Raw genomic sequence first — 26,781 nt, 5'->3', positions numbered from 1 at the left:
AGATATAATATGAAAACACTGACACTGAACAATTTACTACAAGTACATAAAGTACATCTTGCAGAATGCAGTTTGAATGCATGACTTTTACTTAGTATTTTCACAGTGTGGTATTAGTACTTAGTAAGGATCTGAATACTTCCTCTGATACGCTTATTTATTCTTAAAATATTATGTATGTATTTTCTCTTATATTTCAAAGTCTGTTGGAATATTGCCTATAATTGTTCTACTTAATATAGATGCAAACACTTCTTTAAATAGCACATAAGGTAATTAAAAGAAGTTCTTACCATGCTGTTACGCTGTTATACTGCAGAACCGTATCAGTCAACAGGCCACTGGAAATATGAATGAAAAGACAGAAGGGATTATTGGATGTCATACTGTCCATTATGATCCAAAGCCTGCTGGGTCGCAGCTCAGAGGGAATGGAGTAACACTGACTATCTTTCAAGCTCTTTTTCCACTTGTAAAAATGAAAAAGGCCTGGCAGAGGGTCATGCTTTGGTTTTGTTCAAGACATTTTCTATGAGTCTTTGTTGAGCAGAAATGTCCAGTGGTCCTCACTCTGTGTCAGAAACACAAAGGAGGACACTGTCCGACGGAGCTGTGATGTACTCGGACACAACAAGGACTTTTCTGTCTTCACTGCTTGTTCTCTTCTGTTAAATCTCATTTGGACTCTGGATGTAGTAAGTGATAGTCTGGTTATATTCAGTTCAAACAGATGAGGCCTGTCTCTCAGGAGAATAAAGCCACTTGTAATTACATTGCCGGGCCTTTAGGGAGCTTAAGCAAGATTTAAGAGTTACAGCAGGTTACTTTACAATAAATGTATGGTTTATTGAATAACTCAAAAACAAAAAAGAACTTATGTAAAACAATTATGTATATATATATATATATATATATATATATATATATATATATATATATATATATATATATATATATATATATATATATAGTTATTTTTTTTATTTTTTTTTGGCAAACCTAAAATGTATTTTTTTGTCATAGACCCAACATTTGTTATGGACAAAATATAGTATTACACGCCTAAAATCATAAACCAAAAATAATTTAGAGCACCTAAAATCACTTTAATACTTGAAATATGACTAAACTAAACTAGTGATTAGTTTATAGTTATCTTATATCTATATCTATCTTATTATTTTATTTATATTTTTGTCTGGTTGGTTTTTCCCTGGTTGTCGTTTTTTTTCCACACAGAATAGGGTTTCATAAATGGATCAAAACATCATCTTCATGGTTCTCTAATATGATTCCCTCCTCATTCTGTCACTGCTGCACAAAGCAGCTTTGTTCTAAATAAAAGAGCCAATAAAAAAAAAATGAGGTTGTTTTTGTCACACTGTCCATTTTTTATATATTTTGGATCAAAAGCAGTTGGCTGTCTCACTGGAAAGCAAAAAATAAAAATCCTAGACGAGCTCGAAAATTAATGACTTTTACATCTTCAAACGACAAGATAAAAAAAAAAAGGAGACGAGGGAAACAACCATATACAAGATTTAGTTTCATAAAGATCCCTGAGTAATCTAATTTTTCTTGAATGGAAAATAAATCACTTTGATGTGACTTCATTATGATTTGGACGTTTATTACAGGCTTCAATTCTTCCTGCTCTATTCTACTGAAGCCCACTGAGGGTGTCAAAATAAAACAGTAGTATTGTAGTGCATTATAATTAGTTATATATTGCCCTTCAGCATCTTCCAGACTTTTTGCTTTCGATGCACTGTCAATAGAAGAATGTACAGCATTCGGCATTTGACTGATTAAGATTTTGACGGATAAGGGTCAAAGGTCGTTCCTCTCTGGTGCATCAGGAAAACACAAATCTGCTGATACAGAAAAAGCATTTATTTTAAGTATTTGGGTCTTTATGTTGCAGTTAATTACCATTCAACAATAATCAATAATTTTGCTGTACTGTACATTCACATTTAACCAAATTAGCATTCATTTTCTCTTCTTTTCAGTTTTTAGCAGCATGGCTCTGCTGAAATAAATAAAAAAACAACTAAGGGATGGGATGATTAAATTTTGTACAAACATTCATGTTCCCCAGAGGATGAATCCTAATGATTTTGGTGATCCTGACTTTCCTCTAGCACCACCAGGAGATTGACATTTGTGGTTTTGAACAAAATGCCTCACAAAACAGTAGTGCTAGATGGATTACAACGAAAATTCGGTTCACAAATTCTTTTGGCGATGCTGAATTTTTATTCTTATTTATCTGTTACTATGATGAAAGCACCACCAAGCTTAAAGCTATAGTGTGTAGTTTCTGTCTCCCCCATGAGGAATTCTAAGTAATGACAACAACACTGTCAAGGCATCCACATGATACAAGCCTTCCGTGATCGCGCATCCCGCCCACCCCTCCTCCACACAGTTGATTGTAACCAAGGAGAATAGGAGGATTAAAAAAAACATGAAAGACTGTTCAGAAGAGGTAATTATCTTCACTCGATTTTCTGCGCGCGAAAGTCGCCAAACAACACCATTTTCTGAACATAGCCATACAGAGAAATCCAGAGAGAGTTGTGTGGAGCTGATCGTCTTAATTAGCTTTGTAGCAACTGATTTGGCAATGGCTTGAATGTTCATTAATATAAAAAGGTTAAGCACTAAAGCTTTAAATACAGCCTCACAGAGCTGCTAGCATGGCTGCAGACTCTTAGTTGTTTTTATTATTAAAGGTTTTCCATTAAAATTTGGGGTCATATAATGCACTTTTTATTTACCACTTCAGAGAAATGCATTACTCACTGACTCAGGACTTTCCATCCTTCTCCTCTCCTTTCCTACAACCTTCAAGCTCTCTTACATAAAAAACTGTTGTTGTAGCATCCACACATGATCAAGTTGCGGTTGTGGTTAATAAGGTTTAAATGTTCCTTGGTGTTTGTGATTTTTATAAGGAAGGAAAAACGAGGTGATGCATGAGTTCAAAGAAACTCTCTGATGGAAGAAATGTTTGCTGATATCAACTGTGCATTCAGAGTGAAACCTAAAACCGCCTTGCAAATCCTGTCCCTTAGCTCACCTTGTTGTGACATTACAGCTACATGACTTGATAACCTCCTTCAAAAGCTTGCACTTGAAATGTTAGCCTGACAGGAGCTGTGATTGGTTAACGCCGCAGATCACGGACAACCTCGAAACTTGAATACCAAAACACTTCTGTTTACTTTGGAGTCTCATTGTTAAAACAACTGTATCCCACTCAGGCTTTCATGGCCTTTATTTCCACACCAGCTGCCTGCAATAATCCTCTAAAAGGAATGGAATCAATCCTCCTCAAATCCACTTTTAAAGGCTGTCTGCCCATTGGTGTCCAGGCACTAATCACCTCAGTCTGCTTTATCCACCAAAATAGCAGCTGTAAGACCCTCAAAACATGTTGGGGGAATCAAAGGGAATATTCAGCTTACTGCATGAATGAAAGTGGATGAGATTTTACATATATTATAAATAACCTGTAGCTCCATGTCAACTCTGTTAATAGGCAGGTTGATCTTTTTTTAATTTTGCAGCATTTCTAACTAAAACATTACCAAAACAACCACAATGCACTTTGCAGAATTGGAGTACAGAGAACGTTGGGATTTAAGTAAAGTAAAAAAAAAAAAAAATGCAGGAATTTTACCGGTAAATTGTGTATTTTTCAAAAAAAATAAAGAAAAAAACCTAACATGTTATGTAGTTAATTACTGTGTGCCAGAAAAAATATTGACATTATTCCACTTACAGCTTTTTTGGTGTCCACAATGCAGCAATCTGCATGCAAACATGCTGTCCAAAGTGCTTCACATAGCAACATTTAAACAACACAGACAAAAAAAACAATAAATGCAAATTGAGCATGACTAAAAATTACAACAATAAAACAATAACATGTTAAAAATAATATTAAAAAGTTTGAATAAAATAAACACCAGGGACACAAAACAATGTAAAAACTAAGGTCATGACATCCAAATTAAAAGCCAGAATAAAAAGATAAGTCTATTTTAAGTTGCTTTTAAAAAAACAAGTTCCGCATATGTGACAAGTATGTTTTTTTTCGGTTTCTTTTTTCATGTTTTCCTTCCTTCTTTTTAATCTCTGTTTTTTTATAACGCAAAAGTAGTAGTATTAGTTGTTGTAAATTGTGATTGCATGCATTCAGTATTCTTCAAATGTGTCATTCTTTGGTGTCACTGTACTCTATATATAACATCACTGCATCTTGTGCTTAATCCATGACCAATCCTTATCCATGATGAGCAACAGGTTGGTGTAACTCGACCACGGCATGCCCATGTAAAGGAATGAGGCTTCACACCAAGGACAATAGTGTGATATAAAAAGGGACAGTGCAACTGGTTATGTTTGCTCTTGCAGCATAATCAAGAAGGTGAGTGCGCAATCCTTTGGTGTGTAACAGCTTCTGTGCAGGATTTTTGTATTTTGGGAAACATTGAGACTTTACGTGTTTATTCTTCCAGAAAATAGAGTTCCATCGTCCTATTCCTGTATTAGTGCAGTAAGTGGGTGAGTACTGTAGCTACATGTCAAGCATTATCCCCTGCATAAAAGAATTTAAGGGCTGCTGATGGTGTTTTCTTGTCTTTGATTCAGGAAGGAGAATATGAGGACAGATGGGGAAATGTCAATCTTCGGGCCTGCTGCCCAGTTCCTCCGCAAGTCTGACAGGGAGAGGACAGAGGCTCAGTCTCGGCCGTTTGACAGCAAGACGGCGTGCTTCGTCAGCGATGAGAAAGAGCTTTATGTGAAGGCTGAGATCCAGGACAAGGAGGACGGAAAAGTCACTGTCAAGACTGTGGATGACAGAGTGGGTGGACTGAAGGGTTGTTCTGATGCATTGACCTTTTATTAGACACTATGCACAGATATGGTTTTTCTGTTATATGGTGATGTCTGACCATGCAGGAAATAATTCCAGAAGGATTCTATGCAGCTTCAGGGTGTCTTTCTGTACAACCTGCAATAAGGAATCCGGAGAATAGTATTAAGTCTAGCTTTCAACAGAGACATTTAGTCTCCCCTGAAGCTCTTTGCATGAGTAATATTTTGTAAGAAAATAAAAGATCACGTTAAATTTCTTAAAGTTCATGAAGAAAGTCAATATCAAGTTTTCGCTGTACACATTTGTCTTACATTTGTCTTCTTTCTGCTTTAAACTTTAAGCATCATATTCGGTTGTACTTTACATGTATGTTTTCTAGACTTTAACCGTCAGGGAGGACCAGGTGTTTCCCATGAACCCCCCCAAGTTTGATAAGATTGAGGACATGGTGATGATGACACACCTCCATGAGCCTGCAGTGTTGTTTAACCTGAAGGAGCGATATGCAGCGTGGATGATCTACGTGAGTCTTTCAGTAAATATGATGCCAATCAGACCGCCACAGTCCAGATTAAAACAGGGAGAGGTGACCTGAGTTTATTGCCAATATTGTTCCACAATGACTTTGTACTTTGGCATTTCTTTAAACCAATCACAATCGTCATGGGCGGCGCTAAGATCCGCATGGTGCCTCTGCAAAATAGCCTCGGGAAGGAAATTGTTTTTTTAGTACGTTCAAAAGTTGTTTTAGTCATGCGAGAGAAAACTCAGATTGGACAGATAGTCTAGCTAGCTGTTGGGATTTGCCCTGCAGAGATCTGAGGAGCAGTTAACCATAGTCCTCATAAATCGACCGGAGTTTAAAATTCCAACACAAAGAAAACGGAAGGACATCGGCAGAATTCCCTGCAGAACCGAAGCAATCCCGGAAGTGAAACGTCATGGATATAGACTAGTAATAAACTGACTATGGATAATACCTTATACAACCCCACTTCAAAAGACCTGACCAATCCCTTTTAGGTACTGAGCATCTGAACACTTAAATAACCTAATGATGGTGGGCAGGGGATCACAAAAGTCAGTAGGATTCAACCTCTGGGGAACATGAATGTCTGTTAAGATATTTCAATCTTCCATCTCAATGCAGACCTATTCTGGTCTGTTCTGTGTGACGGTAAATCCCTACAAAACTCTACCCGTCTACAACCCAGAGGTGGTGCGGGTGTACAGAGGGAAGAAGAGGATGGAGGCTCCCCCTCACATCTTTGCCCTGTCAGATAATGCCTACCAGTTCATGCTCACCGGTATGTCAGCAGCTCAAAGTCAATGCAATTGATTAATTTGAGTTCTTGTTGTCATGGTGTGTCTTCTTTTACTTTCCCAGATCGTGAAAATCAGTCAATACTCATCACATAAGTTTAGCTGAGATTTTGTTTATCAATTATCAGACTACTGAAATAAAACAGTTACAAATATTAATTAAAATGTTTTTTTTGTTTAGTGGAGAATCCGGTGCAGGCAAGACTGTCAACACTAAACGTGTCATTCAGTATTTCGCGACAATCGCAGTGTCTGCAGACAAGAAAAAGGAGATGAGCAGTAAAATAAAGGTAAGCTCAGGATGACTGTTGACAAAATGTGCAGCAAGTAGAGTCAGTTGTTTGGCAGAGAGGAGAGGGTGTCAGATTTACATGTTTGCTTTTCGACAGGGGACTCTGGAGGATCAGATTATCCAGGCCAACCCTCTGCTGGAAGCTTTTGGGAACGCCAAGACAATGAGGAACGACAACTCCTCTCGCTTTGTGAGTCAAAGCCCGAGGGGCTTCATTTTGATTTGATTTGCCAAGAATTTGTCAAACACAGAGAGTAAGATGTTACCGTTTTTTGTTGAACAGGGTAAATTCATTCGAATACACTTTGGCGCGACTGGTAAACTGGCATCTGCAGATATTGAAACATGTAAGTTTATACACATTTTGTACAGAATGTTGACAAACGATGTTGCCCCAATATTAAAGTTAATTTTCTTCCAAAGATCTGCTGGAGAAATCTAGAGTGACATTTCAGCTGTCGGCTGAGAGGAGTTATCATATCTTTTATCAGCTTACTTGCAACAAGAAGCCTGAACTGATCGGTAATGTGATTATTAATAGTCTTACTTCAATATTATTCTCGTTTAAAAAAAGAGTTTCTAGCTGGATTTCTTTCCCTTCAGATCTGCTTCTCATCACCACCAACCCCTACGACTTGTGTCAAAACCATAAATGACGGCGAGGAGTTAATGGCTACAGATGTGAGTCGACTCTGTTAAAGCACACAAAACTGGTTCTGTCTTTTCAGTTACTTAACATTTTATAATGCAGGAGGCCTTCGATATTCTGAGCTTCACCGCTGAAGAGAAGATGTCCATCTACAAGCTAACTGGCGCTGTGATGCATTACGGGAACATGAGGTTCAAGCAGAAGCAGCGGGAGGAGCAGGCGGAGCCAGATCGCACCGAGGGTGAGGATCATCCATCCAAATTAATTCTGTCATGCAAATAAAGGAAGCGGAAAAATCAATTTTTGTTTTGCAGAAGCTGATAAATCAGCATATCTGATGGGTCTGAACTCAGCTGATCTGCTGAAAAGTCTCTGTTATCCCAGAGTGAAGGTTGGAAATGAGTATGTCACCAAAGGACAAAATGTGCAGCAGGTAAGACTACTAATGATACAAATCTCCAACATTTCTCCTGGATATGAATAATATATAATCCACTGCAGATGATCATTCATAATGAGCTGTATGGTTATTGGCCAATAACCACGGCTGATTACCATATTATTATTATTATTATTATTATTATTATTATTATTATTATTATTATTAACAGTGGTGGAAGAAGTACTTAGATCTTTAAAGTAAAAGTAGCAATACTACAGTGTTGAAATACTCAAGTACAAGCACAAGTAAAAGTTTGCATTCATTCATAATTTTATTAAAGTAAAAGGACAAAAATATACATATATACCTAAAGAACAAAAAGTAAAACTACTACTATTATTGTATTATAATTATTAATGCATTACCAGCTTTAATGTTGCAGCTGGTAAAGATGGAGCTTATCTTTACTGCTGGGTAACTTGTGGAGGTTTTAGGAAGAGGAAAGAGAGGGATTAGAATTAGAATATATTCTTTATTCCAGTGTTTTTAAAGTATGTTTCATTGCATTTACTGCTGGAGACCAGACTGAAGTGAGCAAGAAGTGATGTGTCTGACAGATCATCCCCAAGGGAGATAGTGATGATGTCTGTGGGTCGCACACTGCAAACAATATGGCACCAAAACTGTCGAGTCCAAGTCAGGTCTTGAGTCCCCAGTCTTCGAGTCTGAGTCCAAGTCACCAAAGAAGAGTCTGAGTCAAGTCAGAGTCGATTCACGAGTCCAGAGAATAGCTCCTCCATCCACTGCCTATTACACATAAAAGTAGTCAGAAACTTCATCCATCCATGTGTGGATTACGTTACTTTCTATCCTCTAAATTGTATTTGGTTACTATTTTATTTATTATTTAAAAGTGCTAAAAGTCCTTCTGTATTCATCTAAACACTCTCAAAATGAAGCAGAGCGCCAGCGCTGTAACCACAGAGTTGAAAATCAGTCACTGCAGTGCTGTTGAGTCTGTCTTTAACTCTCCAGGTGTACAACTCTATCGGCGCCCTCGCAAAAACTGTCTACGAGAAAATGTTTCTGTGGATGGTGATACGAATCAACCAGCAGCTGGACACAAAACAACCCAGACAACATTTCATTGGTGTTCTCAACATCGCTGGCTTTGAAATCTTTGATGTGGGTGTTCAAAGTCTGTATATTGTTTTTTTTCCCCTCCAGAGGTTCCCTGATGTATTCAAATATTAACTTTTCACAATTTGTCTTTAGTACAACAGCATGGAGCAACTCTGCATTAATTTCACCAACGAGAAGCTGCAACAGTTTTTCAACCACCACATGTTTGTGTTGGAGCAAGAGGAATACAAGAAAGAAGGGACTGACTGGGAGTTCATTGACTTTGGGATGGACTTAGCAGCCTGCATTGAGCTCATTGAAAAGGTACCATACTGTGTAACTTCAAAATGATCCTAAATGGAATTAAGTGTTGCAACAACTGTAATAATAGTATTAAAAAAAACTTTTTGTTTTCTAGCTAATGGGGATCTTCTCCATCCTTGAGGAAGAGTGCATGTTCCCAAAATCAACAGACACCTCTTTCAAGAACAAACTGTATGACCAACATCTTGGAAAGAACAAGTGCTTCTTGAAGCCAAAAACAATCAAAGGCAAGCCTGAGGCTCACTTCACTCTGATGCACTACGCCGGCACTGTAGACTACAACATCAGCGGCTGGCTGGAGAAGAACAAAGAACCACTGAGCGAGTCTGTGGTGCAGCTTTACCAGAAGTCGTCAGTAAAGATACTGGCCATGTTCTACGCAAGCTTCTCTGGATCAGACGGTAAGTTCAGGTGTTGAAAGTAAAAGTACTCGTTCTGCGGAAAAATATCTCGTGATTTGAGGTGGACCTCATTTTGAACTATTAACTAATGCAGAGATCTTCAACAGGGGGTCCGTGACCCCCTAGGGGATCATCAGAGTTAGTGCAGGGGGGCCACCAAATTATGTTAAAATATGTATATATATATTTATATATTAATATGTAGTTTCTTTAAAAAAAAAAAAAAAATGTCTGAAAATATACATTATTATAAATCCAACATTTTAATAACAAATATAAATTGGCCTATTGGTGAAAAAAAATATTTAATCTACACATTGATCATAAGCTTACTATAGGAAAGGTAGCCAAACAGGATTCACTGTACCTTTCACATGTATGTTAAACATTAAAACCTCAAGTATAAATAATATTCATTCATTTTAATCCACCCGGCCTAGTTTGATATGCAACTCAATTGAAAGGGGTCCCTACTCTGTCTGTCTTTAAGCTAAGGGGTCCTTGGCCTATAAAACGTTGAAGACCCCTGGATTCATGATTATTTTCAATATGGATTATTCTGCTGATTATTTTTTCCATTAATCGATTGAATTGGTTTGTAGAAAATATAACCCGCCAACCGAAGATCTACAAGCGTTCAGTACATAATAAAATAACAGCAACGAAATAACAGTGAAAGTGAGTGCGGAGGGAGCAAAGCCGCTACCCTACCTGTAGCCCTGCAGAACAACTCACAAAGTGAGCAACCCGGAAGTGTAGAGTACTTCCGTCACCAACGAGCAAGAGAGGGCGGAAAGAGAACACTAACTGTTTTTATACGGGGGCCCTGCGGCCGTGATTGGCCAAAAGAGCGCCAGGTAGTTAGGAGTTACTCATACTGCTACACAACCAACAGTCCAAACCTCAACATTACTACTAATACAATACAATTATTAACGTTACTAAAATGATCATTTGAGAAGCTGGAACCATCGACTAAGCGTTTCAGTTGTACGTGTATAAACTGTCACGTAGTTTAATTAAATTTATAACACACACAATTTCTTATAAACTCTTCATACGTAATAAGTACCTGAACCTATATTCCATATTGCTTTGCTTGAGTTTTAGTAGAGCCATCTTCATTTTTCCCACGAGCATCTGTAGTCACCATATAATCATTCATCTTTACTATAATGTGTTCTTCGTAATCGTGGAAATGCAGAAATCTAAAGTCAAATCTACTGACAGAGTTGGTTTGCAGAAGGATAGAAAGTCGAGTAGTGATTTATGATTATGGTCGCGTATGGAGAGCATTTCTTTTGGACATGCAAAGTGAGAATTATCTATCAAAGAAGGATACTACTGTTACTGTTTGCTAGTTTTAAATGTGTCTTTATTAATGCAGAAGCAGCTGCAGCAGGAACCAAAAAAGGATCCAAGAAGAAGGGAGCATCTTTCCAAACTGTGTCAGCACTGTTCAGGGTAAAATGCCTGAACCAAGTGTGTCAGCATGCTAACATTTGCTAATTAACACTTAACACAAAGTACAGCTGATGCTGATAGGCATTTAATTAGTTTTGGTATTTGGACATAAACCAAAGTATTGGACAACATAAAATGTTGACCAGATGATAGCGATGGATGAAAAGCTAAAGGACAACCAAGTTATTAAAATTCATCCTGAGGAGAATGTGAATGTCTGAACCAAATGTTATGGTAATCCATCCAAAAGTTGAGATAGTTCACTCAAAAAACCACAAATGTCAACACCATGGGGGCGCTGTGGGAAAAGTCACATGATCACCATAGTAGGAGTCAGTAGGATTCATCCTCTAGGGAGCATGAAAGTCTATACAAAATGTCATGGCTCTCCATACAACATTATTAAATCGGCAAAAAACACTAACTAAGAATCTCGTGGTCTGAAACTGAATAAAGAATAGTGAAACAATACATTTCTAGTTTTGAGGTAAGAAAGAAAAGCTTAATGCTTTTCTGTAAATATGTAAAAAAGAAACATGTATGAATATTAGAAATATAAACACAGCTCCCAAAATAAACCTACAAATTCACTTGCAAACTTTCTTACAGGAGAATCTTGGGAAGCTCATGATTAATCTGAGAACCACTCATCCTCACTTTGTGCGCTGCTTGATACCAAATGAGACCAAAACACCAGGTAGTTTTGATAATCTCATTATGACACAAACGTATATATATATATATATATATATATATATATATATATATATATATATATATATACACACATTAATAAAACAAATGATTGCCTTATAGGTGCTATGGAAAACCCACTGGTTATCCACCAATTACGCTGCAACGGCGTGCTGGAGGGCATCCGTATCTGCAGGAAAGGATTTCCAAGCAGAATTCTCTACGGGGATTTTAAGCAGAGGTAAATAAAGCTTTGCATTTTCATATTTCATAATGTTTTGTCTCATACTCAGACCTTTTATTCCTCCTGCAGATACAGGATCCTTAACGCCAGTGCTTTTCCAGAGGGACAGTTTACGGATAACAAAAAAGCTGCGGAGAAACTGCTGGGCTCGATCAATGTGGATCACACACAGTACAAGTTTGGACACACTAAGGTTTTCATTTGTTTCAGCACACTGGTTAAATGGTCGATATATTAAAGAGTGGATGAGCTGCACATAAATATCGACCTTTTTCATTTTCAGGTGTTTTTTAAAGCTGGTCTGCTGGGCGCTTTGGAGGAAATGAGAGATGAGCAGTTAGCCCAAGTGGTGACGTCCACTCAGGCTCTGTGTCGCAGCTACATCATCTGACTGGAGTACCAGAAGATGATGGCAAGAAAGTAAAAAATATGTACTGCTTTAAAGCTGCAACTTAACATGATGGCATCTAGAAATAATACATCAAATGCATCTTTGGTCCATCCAAGAGGCTTCATCAGTTCTACTGATGATATTATGTTATCGTTGTTTGCAAGTCAGGGCCGTAAGCAGGATTTAAGAAATACTGAGGATGACTCAGGAAATGCAGGATTGAACCCAAAATGCAGACAAAGCAGGTAGACAGGATAAGTTCAGTGATTTAATGCAAAGGTGAGGGTATATATAAACTGTAGGCTGAAACAGGAGTCATGCTCCTTCGGTCAGTGCAGTCGGGGCGGTCCAGATGGTTCGGTGTGAACAGTGCGCATGGTTGCAGAGAACCGTCTGGTCGTTTATACTGATTGCTGTCAAAGCAGCGGTCAGAGCAGTTACTTCTCTTCTGTAGCCAATCATTGCAACACGGTGTCCGCGTTGTTACAAAACCTTGGAGGTGCACGTCTCGGCGCTCAGACCCTCCGTGTCCAGTCAAAAAGCCCAAAAAGTATGGAACACGTTTTAGGTCTACAGGCAAGCAGGCAGGCACAGGTTAAGGTTACAGAAGCTCAAAAGCAAAAACATGAAGCAAGAAAGCAACAATGCAACTTTGACGAACTGGCAAGGAGTGAGTGAAAAAGGGCTGGCTAAATATCTGCAGGACTGATGAGGGAAATGGGAACAGGTAAGCAGGTGGGCAAGGACTGGAGGGAAAGTCAGGGGGCATCTGGGAGAAGACGAAAATGGCAATAAAGAGGTTTGAGGAAGTGGTAATGTGGCTGAAAGGAGGAAGAAAGAGGCAGACCGTGACAGTGGAGAATACTACATTCGCTACTCTCTGTTTACATTTTAATCTAAGCCTATTTAAAGCCACGTACGTAAGTAATGTAACAAACATTATTATCATACTTATTTTAACCTAAACCAGGGACTTGCGCAGGCACACTGATTGTTCCGGATGGTGGATATTCATAGGATAACGCACAAAAAATGGTGCATGACTTCTTGTGAGATATTATGCAAACCGTTGAGGATATGTTGCCACGGTAGCTACGGCCCTGTGCAGCATCACAGTGCAACAAGAAAGTAGCTTTGACAAAAATAAAGACGTGTTCGCATGTTGTGAAATCTGAAAGACTATAGTTTGTCTCGGAAAATGTTTGGGAGTAATGTAAAATTCATAAAAAATTTTTAAATGGGCTGCAACTCGCTATTTATTATTTCCTGATGCCTGATGAACAAACAGAACACCAGAATTTAATTTGAACGAGAAGGAAATCATTTCAGTTACTGCTTCTCAAGTTTGTGGTTGAGAATGACATGATGGTTATGTTTTGTGTAGAAATAGTAGAGGCTGAAACTTGCAGAGTAGACATCTTTTACTTTTGACAGGGAGGCAATCTACACCATCCAGTATAACATCCGTTCCTTCATGAATGTGAAACATTGGCCGTGGATGAAGCTGTACTTCAAGCTCAAACCTCTCCTGAAGAGCGCTGAAGCCGAGAAGGAAATGGTCCAGATGAAGGTGGATTTCACAAAACTCAAAGAAGATCTGGCCAAATCAGAAAACCGGCGGAGGGAACTGGAGAAGAAAATGGTCTCCGTTGTACAAAAGAAGAATGACCTCCTCCTACAAGTCCAGTCAGTAAGTTATACCACAGCCAGAGAGTATGCATTCGTCAATGCTACTTGAAGTGTTTAGCTCAAATGTTGGTGCACAAACTTGCTATCAGGAGGCAGACAACCTCCTGGATGCAGAGGAGAGGTGTGAAGGACTCATCAAAAGCAAGATCCAACTGGAGGCCAAGCTGAAGGAGGTGATGGAGAGACTGGAGGATGAGGAAGAAGTTAACGCTGAGCTGACGGCCAAGAAGAGGAAGCTAGAGGACGAGTGTTCGGAACTAAAGGGGGACATCGACGACTTGGAGCTCACTTTATCCAAAGTGGAGAAGGAGAAACATGCAGTAGAAAACAAGGTAATCTATCATGTACATCAAGTTCTGTGTGTCATCTGTGTGTTCATAACTAAGAAGAAAAACTCAGGAGCAGCACAACCCATTTCACATATGTGAGGAAGGTTCGGGAGACTTTGATGAATTACACAGGAGCATTTAATGGAATCTCAATTGATGAGAGAATTTAGGCAGGCAGTACAGTTTTACCACGATGTTTTATCGTGTCATGCCTATAGAATGATCGAGGTTCGAGTATATTCTTTTATAACTCAGCTTTATTTTGCAGGCAAACAGTCAACAGGAAGCAAGCGGCAACTGGTAGTCATGAGCACAATGTAGGGTCTGTCGTAAAGTGTAACACTGTCGTAACAACTGCTGTAACATCATAGACTCAGTATAACGCCATCTACATGCATATACTGTATGACATCTCCCCCATTTTCCAATAACTGCAAAGTGCATGTATACAAAGATAAGACCAGCACTATAAAAATAAACATTATAATACTGTAATGGCACATTCATTTGGTCTCCTTTCAAACTGAAAGTGTCTCATGCATTCAGGTTAACTGTACATCTCCTGTATTTACTGGTAGTTTACACCATGCAACAATTGCCAAGTGAGGAATAACATTTAGTACCTTTTCTTTCAAAATAAACTCAGGATGTAATTAATATGGTGGGCGACAGGGGCAAACACACTGCAACTAAAAACAAACACATGCAAATTAAGATAATCTCTTCAGTAATTTGACAACACTTGCGCAGCATTTACCAATCATGCTGCAAATACACACAACACAACCAAATACAAAAACGTGCTGCAAATATAGAAACGATGCAAAATTACTTCTACAAGAGCTTGCTAGCTAACACTACTTAGCCCATATATGTTACTGAAAAGTAGAACACTTCTAATTAAAAAATTAGGAAAACAAATGATCCGCTCTCTCATAACATAACCTGGCCTTCCGTTGTGTAAACTGGATGCAGCGTTTTTCTGTTGCATTTGTTTTTGGGGTTTGTGTGCTTTTCATTTTGCATCGTTTCTGTATTTGCGGCGCGTTTATGTATTGGGTTGTGTTGTGTGTATTTGCAGCACGTTTGCTAAATGCTGCACGTGTTGTCAAATTAATGACGATGTTTTCTTAATTTGCTTGTGTTTTGTGTATTTGCATGTGTTGCAGGGCGTTTGCCCCTGTTGGCCACTGTACATTTATCTTACCAAAACATTGCAGCAGGTATATCACTCTTAAACTCTGAATACTCAAACATTATCAGAAACCACAAACACAAACTGCTGTAACATTGTAGACTCAGTATAATGCCATCTACATGCATATATGCCAATGCTGTCCCAACTCTCTGAAGTTCCCGTCTTACTGAAGGTGTATTTAAACTCATGCTGAAGGCATTAAGTTGAGCTGAACCTTCAATGAAAACAAAGATATTGCAGGCGCTGTAAACACGTATGCCACCAACCTCAAAAAGGAGACGGTCCTGAAACAAAACATTCCCGTATCATGCAGCTGCCTAGATTCCCTGAATCTTTAGAGACACATACATACTGTATGTATACATGAAGAGGTTTGGATATTAAAGACTGGCCCAATATTCTCGTCCCCTGACCTGTGACCTAGGAATGACCTGATGTTGTCTAAGCTTTCCCTTAGTCTCATCATACCACACAATGTTGTTTTTTGGAAATGTTCTACCACAATTGCAACAGCAGTTCTTCTTATTACCGTCTTTAGGTGAAAAACCTGACCGAAGAAATCATAAGCCAAGATGAAAACATCACCAAACTGTCGAAAGAGAAGAGAGAGCTGCAGGAGGCTCATCAGCAAACTCTATTTCTTATTATAAGTCATGCATTAATGTAAAACGCAGGATTCTACTGTTGCAGTTGGTTGAGGTGGAGCTCATTTTGAACTATTACCTATTGACTGTTTTCATTATGGAATATTCTGCTGATTATTTTCCCCTAGAATCCATTGATTGTTTGATTTGTTAAAATATAAAAAATAGTGAGAAATACCGTCACAATTACCCAGAGCCCAAAGTGACACCTTCGCAATGTTTGTATTGTCCAACCAACAGTCCAAACCAACATTATTACTAATATATTACAATAATTAACATTATTAAAAGGGAAAAACAGAAACTATTTTCTTGAAAAATGACTTTAACGAGTAAATAGTACGTCAATCAACTAATTGTTTCAGCTGTACTTGAATAAACGGTCAGGTAGTCTAATTTTTGACAAACATATTTTCTAAGTTTTTCATGTTTTGTATGAAAAACTCTTAATTTGTATTAATTCTCTTAAGTAGCGCAAGCGGTCAGACAAATGTAGTGCAGTAAAACAGTACAATGTTTCCCTCTGAGATGTAGTGGAGTAGAAGCAGAAAGTGGCATGAAAAGAAAAGACTCAAGTAAAGTACAAGTACCTTACATCTGTATATTTACTGCAGGGAAAGCTAAAAAGGTGTTGTATATTGATATTTGTTCAGATGCAAGGACAGTATAGTATGTGTGATTTTCAGCTGGATGGCTCACTGGAACAAGAGAAGAAGGTCCGTATGGATCTGCAGAGAGCCAAGGGGAAGCTGGAGGGGGATCTGAAACTGGCTCACGAGTCCATCATGGATCTGGAGAATGAGAAACAGCAGCTGGATGAAAAGCTAAAAAAGTAAGTTGGTACCCACACATGTTTATGTGAATAAATTATCAACTATCCTGCATGGTGGTATGTAGTTAGTGGCATATACTGTGTTTTCTCTCTCTCTCTCTCTCTGTATATTTATATATTTATGTTGGTCACAGCATTACAGGCTGCTTTCCTCTTGATAATGGCAATAATATTAGACCAACAGCACTGCCTCACACTTTGCTGGCTGCATTTTCAAAGTTTCTGATGGATTTGAATAAACTGCGAGCTTCACTTCCCTTTACAGGAAAGACTTTGAGTTGTTTCAGCTGCACACGAAGATAGAAGATGAACAAGCTCTTTGTGCTCAGCTGCAGAAGAAAATAAAAGAGCTCCAGGTGAAGAATTGTATGACTGGCCTTAGTTAGGGGATATCACAAAGTTGAATTACTTCAGTGGGTGCATTGTTCTTCTGCAGGCCCGAATCGAGGAGCTGGAGGAGGAGATGGAGACTGAGCGCTTAGTGCGGGCCAAAGTGGAGAAGCAGAGGTGTGATCTGTCCAGAGAGCTGGAGGAGATCAGCGAGAGGCTGGAGGAGGCCGGGGGAGCCACCGCCGCTCAGGCCGAGATCAACAAGAAACGGGAAGCTGAGTTTCTCAAACTGCGCCGAGAGTTGGAGGAGTGTTCGCTGCAGCACGACGCCACCTCTGCTGCTCTGCGCAAGAAACATGCAGAGAGCGCAGCAGAACTGGGAGAACAGCTGGACAACATCCAGAGGGTCAGGCAGAAACTGGAGAAGGAGAAGAGCGAGCTAAGACTGGAGATGTGCATCTTTTCTTTTTCAAATTTCAAGATTAATTTGGAGAAAATGTGCAGAAGAAAAACAATCCCTAATGTCACAGCTGACTTGGGGAAAGCAAGCTTTCATTCAGCAGACTGAGGAGCTGAAAAGACTTCATGAGGAGGAGGTTAAGGTAAGAGAAGAGCACCGTAAAATGTTTGGAAGTTTAAAGATGTAGATATGTGTAGGAATCGGCATCGAGAACCGGTTCAAACATCGTTTCAAAAATTAGGATTCCATTGGAATAATTTTTTTATTAGAATCATTTGGAAAATTTGGTTTCGAAATCCGATCATCGGTTCCAAATTTAACACGCGCAAGTTTTAGTTTCCATAGCGGCCACCGTACTTCCAGGCACTTGTGTTGCAGCCGCGGAGCACAGTAAGCGCCGCGCTAAAGCGTGGCTTTAATTTTCATTGAAAAAAGCCTGGTAAAACTGTAAACCACCAGAATCAAAATAAAATGTTCTTCTTATCTGTGAAATAAGCTTGTGACCCGTTTCTCTCCACCCCTCAAAGAAATGGAATCATAAGGAAGAAACACAATTGTAATCCGAATAGCTCAAATCAAAAACAATGCCCAACCTCGTATTGTTTATTTCTTTGAAGGCAAAAAGCGCCCTGGCTCACAGTTTGCAGTCATCTCGCCATGACTGCGAGCTGCTGAGAGAGCAGTACGAGGAGGAACAGGAGGCCAAAGCTGAGCTGCAGCGCTGCCTGTCCAGAGCCGCAGAACAGCGACGTAGCTCAGTGGAGAACCAAATACGAGACGGACGCCATCCAACGCACCGAAGAGCTCGAGGAGGCAAAGTAATAACAATCTCCGCACCAGTTCAAAATATATTCTCACAAGATCTTATAAGATGCATTCTCCCGCAGGAAGAAGCTTGCGCTGCGTCTGCAGGATGCAGAAGAAGCTGTGGAGGCCGTCAACTCCAAGTGTTCCTCTCTGGAGAAGACCAAGCAGCGGCTGCAAGGAGAGGTGGATGACTTAATGATTGATGTCGAGAGGTCCAATGCTGCTGCTGGCGCACTGGACAAGAAGCAGAGAAACTTTGATAAGGTTTTGATCTTGCGAAATCTCCTAAAATGTCATTTAAATGCAATTGTGATTGATAACTGGGATGCTCAATTGGTAGAATATAATGAAACCCTCGGACAACCTGGAGGCTACAAATCAAAGTCATGATAATGTTCAACATTAATGTAAAGCGCACGTTTAACAAAAATAGTAATTGTAGTTTGTTTTGAATATTGTAAATATACGTAGGGCTGAGTTTTTCGGTTCAGGGTTAGACTCAGAGTTTGTTAAACCTCCTTCCTGAAACGGACCACAGGGCTGTGTATTAACACTGGATTTTTTTTCATCGCACACAAAATAAAGAGCTAGGTGACCGTGAGGAGATATTCACTGAATTTGACAAAAAGTGTATTGGATTACTGTTTTTTTGGCAGTTTGCAGATTATCTGTATCAGTGTTTTATTTGCCTGATAACCGATAAAGTTAATTAATTAATGCGCTACTTTGGCTCTGCTACAGCTCTGTCTGTCCCTCTCTTTCAGTTTCACTCACCACTGATTCTGGCTTAATGTCCCGCCAACAACACTATCTGACTATCTTTTACGGTGTATCATGTTGAAAGTTTCTCATTTATTGAATAATTGCTTAAAGTGCTCATATTATGCTTATTTTCAGGTTCATAATTGTATTTAGAGGTTGTACCAGAATAGGTTAATGTGGTTTAATTTTCAGAAAAGATTATATTCTTGTTGTACTGCACATTGCTGCAGCTCCTCTTTTCACCCTGTGTGTTGAGCTCTCTGTTTTAGCTACAGAGTGAGGCATCTCACTTCTGTTCCATCTTTGTTGGGAGTCGCACATGCGCAGTACCTAGGTAAGGACTACTACCCAGTCAGAAGCAGAGTATGAGGGCGTGCCACGCTAGCAGCTAGGCGAGCATTATTATTGTCACGGAAGTAAAGGCTGGACTACAATAGAGCTGTTTGGAGCAGTTGGTGAACAGTGTTTTCTGTTGGAGATGGTAAGTCCCTTTGGGGTGGACTTTGGGCTTTTTCCACTTTGTAAACCTATAACGTGCACAAAAAACATATATAACACAATAAAGGAAAGGGAAAAAGCCAGAAAGCATAATATGAGCACTTTAAAGCATTTAAACAAAGTTTTGTGTTGGAGTTTGTAACATTCCAAAATCTTAATGTTGAGTTAAAGATTTTCATTTTCACTGTAAATGCATATCGGTTCCTAATTTCGGTTTCATCAACTACTAATAATCAGTATCGTATCGTCCTTGAAAAACCAGTATGGGTCGATCCCTAGTTAATATACCTTTAAAACCAATCTTTGTTTGGAGTCAACTCTTAATGTACATTAACCTGGTGCATTATGAAACCTATTTGAGGGTTGCTCCTTTTCTGTACAATTTACAGCATACATTCTCTGAGAATCTCTTTTACATCCAAACAAAATTAGTATTGTAACTTAGATTTCCCTAACCTAATTGAAATAGAATCAGGGAATATAATGGAATTAGGACCTTGTGAATTAGAATCAAATCGATTTGGGAAATCATTGGCGAGACCCAGCCCTAGTAATGTGTCTTCCTGTAGGTTGTGGCTGAGTGGAAGCAGAAACACGAAGAGGGTCAGGCGGAGCTGGAGTCGGCTGTAAAAGAGATGCGTTGTTTGGGCACCGAGAACTTCAAGATGAAGAATGCCTTGGAAGAATGCCTGGAGCAACTCGAGACCCTCAAACGGGAAAACAAAAACCTGCAACGTACGTCAGCGCCTTCCCAATGCTGTGACATAACCCATGTTTTAAATGCAGAAAAATGAGAAATCATGTTTCCTTTTCCAGAGGAAATAATGGATCTGACTGAGCAGCTGGGAGAGACGGGTAAATCCATCCATGAGCTGGAGAAATCAAATAAACAGGCTGAAGACAGGAGAAGCTGGAGGCCCAGACCGCTCTAGAGGAAGCAGAGGTGAGTAAAAAAAATATGAATCATATATAAACTACTGTTCAAAGGTTTGTGATCTCCTGCTACAACAGCTTGATTGGGTCCAGTCAGATGTCTGAGAGTATTACTCTATATGTGTGAATGGTCTTTGATGCTTTTAGGATGTAGAAAGTCCTCTTTACAAATAGATGTTATTTTGTATGAAAGGCTTGGAGAACAAAACTCTGTTTAATGGTTGAACCAGACTGACAACTGAAAGGGCAGAAAGAGACAAAGATCTCTCTGAGCAACAGTTGAATAAGAATAGAAGAAATCAGCAGTCATTGGTAAAATAAACTGTTAGCTTAGCATCAAAATGTGTGCAGATTTAAATAGGAACAGGTTATGTGCATAATAATGCAGCCTATAACAAACTGGGTTTAACAGGCAACGTGTTGCTTTAGTAAAGCTATAACTTCACAATAGAAAATGAAGGTTAATCTATAGGGTTAGCACTGTTGTTGTGAGTATCAGCTAAACATACTATGTTTAAACCTCTTCAACCACTAACTGGTGAGTAGACTGCAGCACTAACTCTATACTTAGAGCCCAGTTGCACCGTTGTGGTTAAAAAATGATCGAGGGTCACTTACGCTTTTCTGGATTGGAAAACAAATGTAAAATCCAAGTTGCAACAGTATTCTCTGTCCTGTCATGCAACACTGTGAGGACATCGACTAAACAGACGTTTTAATCATTTAATTCTTCTTTTGGGGCCAAAACTATTTCAAATGTAAATAAAGCATTGGGTTTCTGAATTATGCTGGTTTTATTATCTCTGGCTACTCCACATAGCATTCGGGATGGGAGAAAAACGTGCTCTGGTTTAATGGCATTTCTTTTAACCAATCAGAATCTTCATAGGCGATGCTAAACTCCACACAGGGCCGCTGCAAATTAGTCTTGCGAGAGAAAACTCAGATTGGAAAGATAGTCTAGCTAGCTGTCCCAATTTACCATGCAGAGATCTGAGGAGCAGTTAACCATAGTCCTCATAAATCCACCAAATTTAAAATTCCAACACAAAGAAAGCGAAAGGAAACGGAAAATACATGCATCTGGCGGAATTTTCTGCAGCACCGGAGCAATCCCGGAAGTGGAACGTGAAGGATATAGACTAGCGCCTGGGTAGCTCACCTGGGTAGCTCACCTGGTAGCGCGTGAGCCCCATGTACAGAGGCTTAGTCCTCGCTGCAGCGGCTGTGGGATCAATTCCAACCTGCGGCCCTTTGCTGCATGCCATTGCCAAAAGGCATGCCTTTTGCCTAAAATGCCAAAAGACAATATGCAAAAAAACAATGTAACAGCTGATTCCAACCTTTTGAACAAAAATACCTTTCTGGTCTATATTACTGCATGTCACATCTGGACTCAGGCCTCCCTGGAGCACAATGAATCCAGGATCCTGCGAGTCCAGCTGGAGCTGAACCAGGTGAAGTCTGAGGTGAACAAGAAGATAGCGGAAAAGGACGAAGAGGTGGAACAGCTGAAGAGAAACGAGCCAACGAGTCATCGACACCATGCAGAGTAACTTGGATGCCGAGGTCCGGAGCAGGAACGACTCTCTGAGAGTGAAGAAGAAGATGGAGGGGGATCTGAACGAGATGGAGATCCAGCTGAGTCATGCTAACAGGCAGACGGCCGAGTCTCAGAAACAACTGAGGAACATACAAGTCCAGCTCAAGGTGAGACTTGTGTAGAAGACTGATTGTTTCCTATGTTAACACGCACAGTAAAAAGACAGTTTTCATTCTGCTCTACAGGAAGTACAGATTCACCTCGATGACGCTTTAAGAATCAACGAGGACATGAAGGAGCAGGTGGCCATGTCTGAGCGCAGGAGTAACCTCATGCATGCTGAGATGGAGGAGGTCAGAGCGGCTCTGGAGCAAACCGAGAGGAGCCGTAAGCTGGTGGTGCAGGAGCTGCTGGACGCCAGCGAGAGGGTGCAGCTGCTTCACTCACAGGTTCAAAACTACGTGGATTGTATCAGCAATTTGAGCCTCTTATGCCTCATTTTCACTGCATGGTACAGCTCGATCCATTCTTCTTCTTTTTTTTTTGACGTTTTATTCATTTACTTGGAAATCATATCCACAAAACAAACTAAATTACATAGAGCACAGTTAATCATTAGTTACAAACAGGAATGTGGGCGAGGCATTGGAAAGTTGGAAGTGAAGCTCCACTTGGAGTGAAATGTTTTTTAAACTTCATACATCTATCACATAAACATAAAACTATATAACACGCTAAAAGACAGAAAGAAAAAAAGCATAATATGTGCTCTTTAACATGATTTTGGCAGATATTCTACAACATATTTAGTCATAGAGCAGCGAGTGGTGCATTCAGCCAGACAGGTGTTAAGTGTCCAAACTGTCTGAGCAAAAAGAATAAAGTCTCATACGAATCCATGGCCTTTCTTACACTAATCGTACCAGGATATTGCAAGGTTTATTTGGCATCAATGTACTGCTGTTATATGGAGAAAAAAAGCTTATTTTAACATTATGTCATCACATAATAACATTCCTTACAGAACACCACCCTGCTAAACAGTCGGAAGAAGTTGGAGGCTGATCTTTGTCACATTCAGGGTGAGATGGACGACAGTGTCCAAGCATCCAGGAACGCTGAGGAGAAAGCCAAGAAGGCCATCACTGATGTACGTGTCTGGAGTTTGCTTAATTCTCACCTGCCTAAAAACAGTAATCTAATCACTATATCCTAACTACATTTTTCAGGCAGCCATGATGGCCGAGGAGCTGAAGAAAGAGCAAGACACCAGTGCTCACCTGGAGAGGATGAAGAAGAACCTGGAGGTGACAGTGAATGACCTGCAGCAGCGTCTGGACGAGGCCGAGAACCTGGCCATGCAGGGCGGGAAGAAGCAACTCCAAAAACTGGAAGCAAGGGTAACGTATTGTAGTACAATCAACGAAGAACCCTGCTTGATTAATTCATAATAAATCAGTGTGGTTCCGTTATGAAAGGAGTTTTTAAAAGCCTGTAATCATGTAAAAACTATTGACGTTTCCTGCATGATGATTTCATATAGGCGAGAGCTTATTTTATCTTTACAATTAATCAAAACATTATTAACTGCTCTTTTGCAGGTGCGAGAGCTGGAGAATGAGCTCGAAGCGGAACAAAAACACAACTCAGACGCTGCGAAAGGGGTTCGGAAACTCGAGCGCAGGATTAAAGAGCTCACCTATCAGGTAAACTCATGCCTTGTTCCTTTTTAGCGGTAAAAATACTCCTCTTAAGTGAAAGTATGTAAATATTATCAGCGAAGACGAAAGTGTACTGTGTATGTATTACACAGTAAAATGTTCCCTGTCAGGGTTTTCCTATTATATATGATGTGTCTGGATTAATATTACTGCTGCATTCATGTGCAAGTAGGGCTGGGCAATATATCGATATTATATCGATATTGTGATATGAGACTAGATATCGTCTAAGATTTTGGATATCGTAAAATCGTAATATATTAAGTGTTGTCTTTTCCTGGTTTTGAAGGCTGCATTAGAGTAAAGAGATGTTTTCTGAGCTTAGCAGACTGTTCTAGCTCTTCTATTATTAATTGTCAATCCTACAATATCGTCGCAATATCGACATCAAGGTATTTAGTCAAGAATATCGTGATATCTGATTTTCTCCATATCGCCCAGCCCTATGTGCAAGTTGTACTAATTTTAACTCCTGTATACCCTGTTTGGTAGTTTAATCTACAGCAACGCATCATATTCTATAAGATCATCCTATGTTTGTAGCGTGGCTGTCCTGTGGTAATCTCTAAAAAGTCAACTGTTCATGATGTCAGAAAAACGTTTTCAGCTTTGTGACGATGCATTTTCCAGCTGATCCAAGAGGCTTTTTTAAAGACTTTATTTTAGCTTAAAAATTAGGAGAATTTAACACATAAAGGAACACTTCATCCTTCAGTTTATCGCTAACATTCAACATCAAAACATCTGGAGATCTGTGGTTTTCACTGGACAGGAAGGCGATAAAAAACTGTCATCTAAAAGGAACTAAAGCTGTCAGAGAAAGGTAGTGGAGTAATATTTACCTCCAAGATGTAGTGGAATGGAAGTATAAAGTGCCATCAAATGAAAATACTCAAGTAAAGTATCTTGAATTTGTACTTAAATACAGTACTTGAGTAAATGCACTTGGTTACATTACAAGTATTTGTTTCCTGCTATTGAATATCAGTCTGATGAAGACAAGAAGAACGTGACGAGGCTGCAGGAACTGGCGGACATATTCCAACTGAAAGTCAAAGCGTACAAGAGACAGGCTGAAGAAGCGGTGAGTGTTTCTGACTGAAACATTGTTTAAGGTAACGCTTGGAGCTTTTATTATGAATCAGTTCTTTGGTATCTTCTTTGGTAGGAAGAGCAGGCCAACACTCTCCAGATGAAGATGAGGAAGGTGCAGCACGAGCTGGAGGAGGCTGAATATCGCGCCGACATCGCCGAGTCCCAGATCAATAAGATCAAAGTCAAGAGTCGTGACATGGGGAAGGTGAGTCACTCAGCTTCTGGCAACATACTGTATCTTATTAATATTAATGATCTATTTTTGTCATTTACCAGGCGAAAGACAGTGGAGAATAGTCTGTGGCTGCCATGGCGACAATGGAGTCTGCTGTGTCTCTGAAGTTGAGATAGTATAACATATTCATAACCAAATATGTGTTGGCTTCTTAATTTAAAGGGTAACTACTGTTTTTTTCAACCTGGACCCTATTTCCCTATGTTTTTGTGTCTATCAACAACACCCACTCACTGACTCTCAGCACAGGTTATAATAAAATGTAATAAAATGCAAATGAATCTATGTTTCCATCCACTGCTGTTAAGCTAATAGTAGGAGCTGAGTCTAGGAGCTGTCTTAGGAGCTGAAATGAACAGTTGGTGCCATTAAATTGTTGCCGAAGAAGACGCATGAAATGATGTAATCAAAAAGATGTGGAAAACCTGATGTAAATATGACATTTCTGTTTGTATCATGTATTAATGTGAGGAAGAATACAGTCTCCTCATCACTCCACAAGGATCTAATGTTTTCAGCTCTTCAGAGAAAGTTTAAAGGTTCAGTGTGTAACGTGTTTAGTTGTTCATTATCAAAATCTGTGTCGCCCGTTCACAAACTTGACCTTTTTCATGAATATTTACCACCACCATCAATTCCAAGTATTCCTTTTGGCTTGAAATTTTATATTTGCAATTGCATAAACTGGGGTAGACGCTCCATATTCATGCGCCATCTTAAAATACGTTAGCCCGTAAGGGACGTACAGAACATACTGCTCCGCCTTTCGTGTTTTCGCTGTCGCATGATAAACTCACAGGTGCTGCTAATGCTGCTAATGGGTATCGTAGCTTCCCGGCCCCGGCAAGTTTGAAGAAGGAAACACGGAGGACCAAATCCAAATTTCTTCTTCTTCGCCCAGAAAAAGAAAAAGGATATTGAAAAGAGCAAGAGACCGGCTTTTTGAAGCGTGAAGGCTACCGTAGCTGTAATACGTACTTTTGAACTGCGTGGTGTGAGAGAGTTGATTGCGATATATGATCTCAATGCTAGATGGGAGAAATTCCTACACATTGGACCTTTAAATGTCATGTTACATGTATGTCACCATTTATTAACTAAGGCTGTGTCTGCATGTATACTGATATTTTGGAATTTTTTTTATTTTCCCCCATCATTCAAAAATTCTGTCAACACGACCTTCTATGTCTCCGTCCATACTAGAATGCAAAAATGACTCCAAAAGCTCACAGGGCCAGTAGGTGGCGATAAACGAAAAGTCAAATACCAGAGAAGAATATTCTGAGCATGCGTAGTGAGCTTATTGTTTTGGCGGTATCAACATCAAGCAATAGTTAAATAGCAGTAGTAGTATTGTTTATTTATTTAATATCTTCTGGTGCCCAAGGTGCTGAGGCAAAACTGAAGTGTGACTCAGGTGTGGACAGACGACGAGGTGGAGTAGCTGCTTAGCGTCACCCTACAATATTGGTAGTCCGCCATTGTTCACATAACAACAATGGGCATGAATTAAGAGGAGATGATGTTAT

The 26,781-nt window shown here is 39.5% G+C and overlaps 1 pseudogene; it reads left to right on the top strand.

Moving 5' to 3' along the window:
* The first annotated feature begins 4,672 nt into the window (after positions 1-4,672).
* On the top strand, positions 4,673-26,704 carry LOC144530009 (myosin-13-like; annotated as a pseudogene).
* The last annotated feature ends 77 nt before the right edge of the window (positions 26,705-26,781 follow it).

This window comes from Sander vitreus, chromosome 15, assembly GCF_031162955.1.
Source record: "Sander vitreus isolate 19-12246 chromosome 15, sanVit1, whole genome shotgun sequence".
NCBI classification, from domain to species: Eukaryota; Metazoa; Chordata; class Actinopteri; order Perciformes; family Percidae; genus Sander; species Sander vitreus.
This window is presented reverse-complemented; position numbering and strand designations above follow the sequence as displayed.